The 8,137-nt window shown below is 39.2% G+C and overlaps 1 pseudogene; it reads left to right on the top strand.

Moving 5' to 3' along the window:
• Nucleotides 1-826: 826 nt before the first annotated feature.
• On the top strand, nucleotides 827-2,955 carry LOC129082653 (ER membrane protein complex subunit 2-like; annotated as a pseudogene).
• The last annotated feature ends 5,182 nt before the right edge of the window (nucleotides 2,956-8,137 follow it).

Below are 8,137 nucleotides of genomic sequence, written 5' to 3'. Positions count from 1 at the left end.
TGAGCTCTCTCCATCCCACCCAGCTCTCCCCTAGGCCTCAGGGTGCTGGGCAGGGTATGACACAGACCTCTCCACAGAGCAGGCCATACACTTCTTGGGTTTAAAGGCATTTATTTAATTTTTATGTCCTTATTTATTGATCTGTCTACCGCATTGGATGATATGTAAACAGACTTGCAGAAGTAATTTTTGAATTACCAATATTTTCAATGTATAATGATATTGACCTTAAATAGAAAGGAGAAAGGCAAGCAATTCATTGACTATATGTATTGAGTTTTCTTAAACTACCTTTGCACACTTGGTTCATGAAACTCCTTCTTCTCAAAGAAATGAGTGGTATTCTTCAGATTATTAATGATAAAGCATTATTTCATAGCAGCCACAATCATTTTCATTAGAAACATTGAAGTACTTCATCATATATGTACACATCATTTTTATGCATGTCATTGACTCATCCTATGGATGTTATTAATACTTACAGCAAAAGGAGTATCATTTTACTCATGAAAATTTTTGCCAATTAATGCACTAGAAATGTTTTTTCTTTGTATTTCTTAATTTATGTAAGCCAATTAAGCAGAGAGATTTGTATAAGACAATTCTAATTATTTCTGGTGCAGATGGACATATAGACATATATACAGGCAGACACAAACAGCCACCTGATAGTGTCATTTTAAAAATAATTAACATTCTGAGGACATCGGGAAGGGGGCAGAGGTTTACATTGTCACTTCAGAACAAATGTGAGAGAAAAATTAAAATATAAAGAGAGCTCATGAGATAGCAAAATTTGAATGTCAGAGGAATCAGGTCATAATATGCTAATCAGTTTTGTGATGATAGTTAGATCATATATGAAGGCGTTATGATCGCAACCCTAAACCATGTTTGGGATGACCTGGCAGTGTTTTGTCTTTGGGAATTGAGAACACACAGAGTCAAGTGACCAAAGGCATGAGTATGAAACTATGGAAAGAAGAGATGATGTTGTCCAGCTATATAATCAAATTGTACATGAAAATCTGAGGAACACTGCTTTGATAACGCTTAACATTGCTATTTGAAAAGGTCAGGGAAAAGTTGTAGAAAAGAGTCAGGAAATGAATAAGTGTGTGTAACAATTTGTTGGAGACCACGAAGCCTTTTGTGAGCTTGTTTGGATTTATATCAATGAACATGACTACACTAAAGCAGCCTGTTGTTTGCAGGAGCAAACGATAAGTTATCAACAAAATCACTCATAATGGCAGCAGCATAGTGAGGTTAAATATATCCAAGGTAAACTGAAAACTTTGAACATATAAGAAAGCATTTTACAAAAACGTTGAAACTGAACAACGTGAATATGAAAGCTCTTATTTGTAATAGCCAAAGTTTGGAAGCAACCTAAATGCCCATCAATAGATGATTGGATCTAAAAACTGTGGTACATTTACACAATGGAATACTACACAGCAGAAAGAAAAAAAGAACTACTAAACTTCACGACAGCATGGATGCAACTCGAGAGCATTATGCTAAGTGAAATAAGGCAGGGGGCGAAAGACAAATACATGATCTCACCTTTAAGCGGAACCTAACCACCAATAAAAAGGTGCAAGGAAGATAACACCAGCAACACTGAAAGGAAAAGAAACCAAGAGACACAAGAGGGAAAGAGAGAGGGGGGTGCGGGAAAAGGAAGGGAAGAGGACAAGTCAAGGAACATATAGCAAGGACTCATAGACAAAACCAAAGGGGAAGAGTTGAGGGAGAGTGGGAGGGAGGGGGCAAGGGAAAGTTTGGGGGAAAGAAGAGACAAATGTAGTTGAAATATAAATTAATTAATTTATAAATTGAAAAAATGTAATTGCTATTTGGTAATTGTCATTTTTTTATGCGGTCCTTTGAAACATATGGAAGTGTTTTTTAAAACTTCTTGCCAGTGTTAAGAACCAAAGGATATGTCTCTGGGCCTCCTTGAAGAAGTGTCTTTTCAGGTCCTTTGCTCATTTTTGAACTGGATTGTTTGGAAAACAAGCAAGCAAAATAGAAGCAGAGATGTTGAATAAAGAACAAACTGACAGTAACAAGAGGGGAGCAGGGAGGGGGATAACGGGGTTGGGGAAGGGAAGTGTCATCAAGGAAGATGTATAAAGGACCCATGGAAAAAGCCAAAGGGAGGCAGGGTTGAGGGTGAGAGGAGGGGGTGGGTGGTGCGGGGGAAAGTAGTGGCAGAAAAATGGAGACAGCTGTGCTAGAACAACAATAGAAAAGAAAAGAAAAAGGACAACGTGAATTTACATAAAAAAAAAGAGGAACTAAAGAATAGCTGTCTCAAATACCAGGCCCATTACTTTGAATATTAATCTTCCTGATGTGTCTGTGTTCCAGTCTCTGAGGAAGAGTAGAAACCTCCCTGAGTGGAGGAACTTTACAACCAAAACATAAGGGGACTTCCTTTCAGGGTTTAATGAAAAGTTTTGTTTTTCTTCAATGATAAGTCCACCAGCAAACACAGATGCTCATGGGTCCTTCTGCTCTAAAATCTGAACAGCAAAACCTTTAATAAAACCTTACTTTTGATTTTAACTTATGTCACATGTGTTTTTCTTTAATATACTCTTTCGATAACTAGCTAATCATGTCATCTTACTCAAAGTGTCAATTCTTAACTTATTTTTAAATTTTCCAATTTTTTTCTTTATTGGTTATTTCTTGGGAGGGGGAGAAAAAGGTTTCCAATTGTCTTCCCTCTCTTATGTGCTCCTGTTCACAGCCGGAGATAACTTGACTTCCCAGATTCTCCTGGGCCCCAGTTTGCCTCAAAGCAGCCTTGGCTCAGGATTCATGAAGACGTGCCAGCATGAAAGGGCACATTCCCAGAGAGCCCTGACCATCAGCAGTGTACTCATTCCACATCCATTTTCACAGAATCTTCAAGAAACAAGATCACAAAGGATATAAAAGATATTCTATCGTAAACCCCAACCACTCTAATCAACATGCGGGTCTATGTACGTCAACCACCCAAAGGCCTGCATGGAATGAACCTCTTTTGAGATTCCTTCTTTGTCCTGTGGCTCGGGGCAGATGTTTTTGTCCTCATTCTTTGTGTTCTTTGTTCTTTCTACAAATTCCACATGCCTGTCGTCAAGGATCCTGCAACCAGAAGTGGGAATTGGGAAAGAAATCTCTATTCTGGTTCTTTTTCCTGTCTGGCTCCCTGTGGCCTCTGGTGTACTGGACTGAGGCCCTTGGACTGTCCGGAGGAGAATTGTGTGTAAGCAGAGGTGAGCACAGAGTGAAGTCATGGAGGAATGGGGTCTGCTCAGGATCAGAAGAGAAATTGTGAAACCTGGGAGTTGAGAGGGTGTTGGGCATTATTTGGTTTCAAGCAGACTTAGAGGTTCCATGCAGGAGGGTGTATTATGGAGACTCAGAATGACGGTGAATTATATTATCGAGGGTCTGACGTACCGTTCAGGGATGAGGCTCTGGAGCACATAGGATGAAGTGGAGGTGCCACTTTCCCAGACTAGGATGAGCAGGAGGGTGAGACACAAGGCTGGGAGAGAGGACAAGTTTTGAAACACATATTACTTTCTTTACAGTGGGACAAGTGGAATCCCCAGGTATCAAGTTGGTAGGGGTCATGACCTAGCATATATGGTACTGAAAATAAAGAGGGGACCTAGACAGAATTAAGGATGGTACTTCCCACAAGTTGGGATGTCAGGCATTTGGGAACCATCTCTAAATGGGCACAGTATTTCATAAGAGTGATTACAATATTGTAGTAATATATTACTAAATGTTAGTGGTACAACATTGTGACTATGTAAAATCCCACAGAAGTGTTTCCTTTAAAATATTAACAATTATTATTTAAAGTTTACCTCAGAAAAATTATGCTGAAGTAAAGAAGCCAGATTAAAAAGAGAACATACCACATTATTTTATATAGATAAATTTCCAGAGAATGCAAGTTTATCTGAAAAGTAATAAGAAAATGAGTAATTGCCCAAAAACCCAGAGGGTTTGGGGGGGAGCAGAGGGAGGGATCAGAAAGGCACATGAGAAACTTTTGAGCAAAATGGATACACATGGATCATGTGCACAGGCCAACATTTCTCACACTGTAAACTTTACGTATATGTGCTTTATCTGACACTTACACATCTATCAAGCTGTAATCAATGCTTAATGCTGGGAATTGCTTGTGTGTTCAGGAGGGGAGCATATTGTTTTCCTATTACTGCGGGTCCCAAGTGGGTAAGCCCACAAAGGTTACCCAAAATGGTGCAATGATGACGATACTGGCCATTTGTTAGCACTGACTGTGTTCTGGGTCTCTCAGGCATATAACCTCACTTAATCACCAAACAGTGAGTGAAACTCACTTCCCTCACTCAACGTCCCTACCTCTGGCCTTTTGCACATGCTGTGTCCTCTGCCTGGACCGAGTCTCGTTCCTGACCTCTCTTGAGTTCTGGGTTTCCTGGGCTCATTCCCTATTAGATGCTTCACTTTTAAAAGGTTTTAGTTGGTCTTACATCTAGGTCAGAATTCTAGTTGTGTGAGGTCATAATGCTCCATATTTTATCCTTTTACGATGATCATATTTGTAACTTTTTACTCATCAAGCAACACTGACCCTGTGCTCACCATGTGCCTGACACTCCTCTAATCACTAGAAAAAATCCATTGAAGATCTCAACACTCTTAGACCTGACATGCCTGTGGGGGAGTCACACAATAGTCAAACAACGGCAACACAATAATGTATGATAGTATGTTAGAATAAAATAAGGCATACTTGGGGTGATTTTTCTTTGCTGGACTTAAAACTGTTGGCTCAGCAAAGAGGATGTGAACTTCCTGGAGCAGGCAGATCAGAAGATGAGCGTAAAATAAAACAGAAATAACAAAGTCATCGGTCAGAACCTTGGCATTTCTATGAGTGAACTGGGAGCCCCTGGAGAGTTGATGTAAAAGAGATGGGAGTAATCTGTGTTCATTGAAGGAAATCAATGTTCTGCCAACCTGAAGTGTTGGTTGTAGGATATTGATTTTAAGCTGTTTATTAGGAAACCAAACTCATGGAAAGCTGTTGATTTTCCCCACATTTCTTTCAAGAGATGCAGACCAAAAAATGCACTGCACAGTTCAGGCAAATGGATTACATATGGTAAATAAAAGTGTTTCAGGAAGACACCTGTTGACTAGATACCCTCTGTGTCCCACTGGTTCTGAGTTGCCCAGGAAAATTCTCTTGCCGTGTTGGATCTGCTCTTCTCTACTACCTGCAAAGCAGTCATTCTGGACTTGTGAAATAGGAGACCCCATTTTCCATATATTCTCCTTTGTCTAAATGTTTTATAACCCAATGTTGCCTCATACTCAGAGCAATTTTTATGCTTATGTGAACTCTCCTTGATCATATATTAAATACTTTATGTCCCTCTGCTAAGCTGTCTGTGTTGTTTTGATGATTAGCCCAGCCAACAAAATATAGAATGTGTGAAGGACACCTTCTAGATATCTTTTAGCATCCACAGTAGCCAGGATTTGTGAGGTTGCTGCGTTGCAAGCAGGGATTTCAGTGAGAAGACTAGTGCAGTCATCCAGGTGACAGGTAGCGATTTTTGGATGAGTGCGGAAGAAAGTGTCTTTTTGTGGATTTCTTCTTAGCACCGAGTCAAAGAACTTCCCGAAGAATTTAATGTGGGGTGTAAGAAAAAGAGAGAAGTTCTGAAAATACAAAAGGATCCCGAAATATTTTGGAGGAGCACAGTGACGTCAATAATTTGGCTGGGATGAAAACTCTTAAGGCATCGTGAAGTGCCTTTTAAATGTTAGTTGTCAAGTAAGTAGTTCAAGAGCAGCAATCAGGCTTAGCTTGTCTCTTTCATCCACTACAGTGTCCCCAGAGCCTCAGACAGTGCGTGGGAGGTTTATAGTATGAGTTCATTACACATTTACGGAATCTACGGATGAACGAGTAGTGAACAATCAAACTGTCTCCCGGACACCCATACTCAACATTCCTTAATGACCAGAAAATGCAGCTACACGGCAACGTAACTATGACTGCAGGGCCCTTCTAAACCCATTTGTTGCGTGCGTCATGGCAGGGCCTCTCGGCAGCATTCATGCTGTAGGCAATTTTGGAACTAAATGAAGGTGAACATAAAAGTCCCTGAATGGTACTGAAACTGAGCCGGCACCCGTGTGGGTACTTCCTGGTCCCAGTTTCTCAACAGTAGAAATGGGACTGGAATCTTTCAGGACCGATAAGCTCAACAATTTCTCATTAATATTGGAGCCTTATAAAAATATAAGAAAAGATGTGATTAATTCATAAGTATTGATAGCATAAACACTGATCTGAGATGTGATCGTGCCACAGGACTCCTAGTTCTCCCTCAACATACATAGATAAAATCATAGCACCTGCATTGAGGTGTTTTCCAGGAATTAAAATGCCACCAGATGGAAGCTGTGAACACCAAACCACAGAACATTTTTATTAGCAGATTCAAATGTATCTTTTAAATTTTCTGTAATAAGAAGGCAAAAGTTGACACATTTATTTATTTATTTATTTTTTGAGGATTTTTAAAAAAAATTTTATTTTATTTTATTTATTTTTTTAATTAATTTATTTACTTTTTAAATACATTTGTCTCTGCCTTCCCCCCACCTCTTTCCCTTGCCCCCTCCCACCTTCCCTCCCTCAGCTCTTCCCCTTTGGTTTTGTCCATGAGTTCCTTGACTTTCCCCTTCCCTTCCCTTTCCCTGCCCCCCCTTCCCTCTTGTCTCTGTTGATTTCTTTTCCTTTCAGTGTTGCTGGTCATATTTTCCTTGCTTCTTTGCATTGTTGGTTAGGTTCCGCTTATAGGTGAGATCATATGGTATTTGTCTTTCGCCCCCTGGCTTATTTCGCTTAGCATGATGCTCTCCCGTTCCATCCATGCTGTCGCAAAGTTTAGTACTTCTTTTTTTCTTTCTGCTGCGTAGTACCTAAATGCCCATCAGTAGATGACTGGATCAAAAAATTATGGTACATATACACAATGGAATACTACGCAGCAAAAGTTGACACATTTAGATTGACAAATGTTTCAGTATTTTATCTTGTTTGGTAAAAATTTAGGTATATAATGAGTTTAATTAATGGCCAGGTGTACTAAATTGAGTTTTCATTTTTTTTTTTTAGAATAAAAGCATAACTTTTAATGAGGAGAAAAATACATCAAAATTGACTGAAACATGAAACAGATATTAGAATAAGCAGATAAGAGCATAACTGTTATTATAATTGTAGTCCACATGTCCAAAGCACTGAGTAGAGATGTTGAAGATATCAAAAGATGTGAATGTAACTTCTGAAGATAAAACTACAGTACTTGAGGAGAAGAATATGGTGGATATGAAGCAAAAACTAACAATTAAAAGGAGACAAAAATTCACAATTATAGTTTTGAAATTTGAAACTTCTTTAAGTAGGTTGCTTCCAACACTTGGCTATTGTAAATTGTACTGCTATGAACATTGGTGTGCATAATCAAATTCCGTATGATCTCACCTATAAACAGAACCTAACCAACAAAACAGAGATGCAAGGAAAATAAGACCAGCAATGCTGAAAAAAAAAAGAAACCAAGAGAGACAAAAGGGAAGGAGGGAGGTGTTGGTGGGGTGAAAGGAAAGGAAGGGGCAAGTCAAGGAACATATAGTGAGGACTCATGGACAAAACCAAAGGGGAAAGATTGAGGGAGGGAGGGGGGCAGAGGGCAAGGGAAAGTGGTGGGGAGAAGGCTTAGATAAATGTATTTGGAAAAATAAATTAATTAAAAAAACAAAAGCAAGTACAAAAAGAGTGCACAACATAAAATATGCTAAATGGACAGCTAGTCTAATAAACAGAGCTTACCATTTTGCAGGTAAGAAGGAGACCAAATACTCCCTTAAGGCAGTTGAAGACATGTTGGAAAGAGCAGATTGTCCAGTCTTTAGATTTGAAAACCTCCCTCATGTTACATTTCACAACTGCACAATTGAACTTACTGGCCCATGACTTATCTCTAAATGCCCAGCACTATTTACATTCTATTTTCTGTTTTAGCAGTTGTAAAGATGTTGT

This window comes from Pteronotus mesoamericanus, unplaced genomic scaffold (assembly GCF_021234165.1).
Source record: "Pteronotus mesoamericanus isolate MK-2021 breed Mesoamerican mustached bat unplaced genomic scaffold, CSHL_Meso_final scaffold_137, whole genome shotgun sequence".
In the NCBI taxonomy this organism is placed as follows: Eukaryota; Metazoa; Chordata; class Mammalia; order Chiroptera; family Mormoopidae; genus Pteronotus; species Pteronotus mesoamericanus.
Note: the sequence above shows the minus strand (reverse complement) of the source record. Positions and strands in the feature narration are given on the sequence as shown.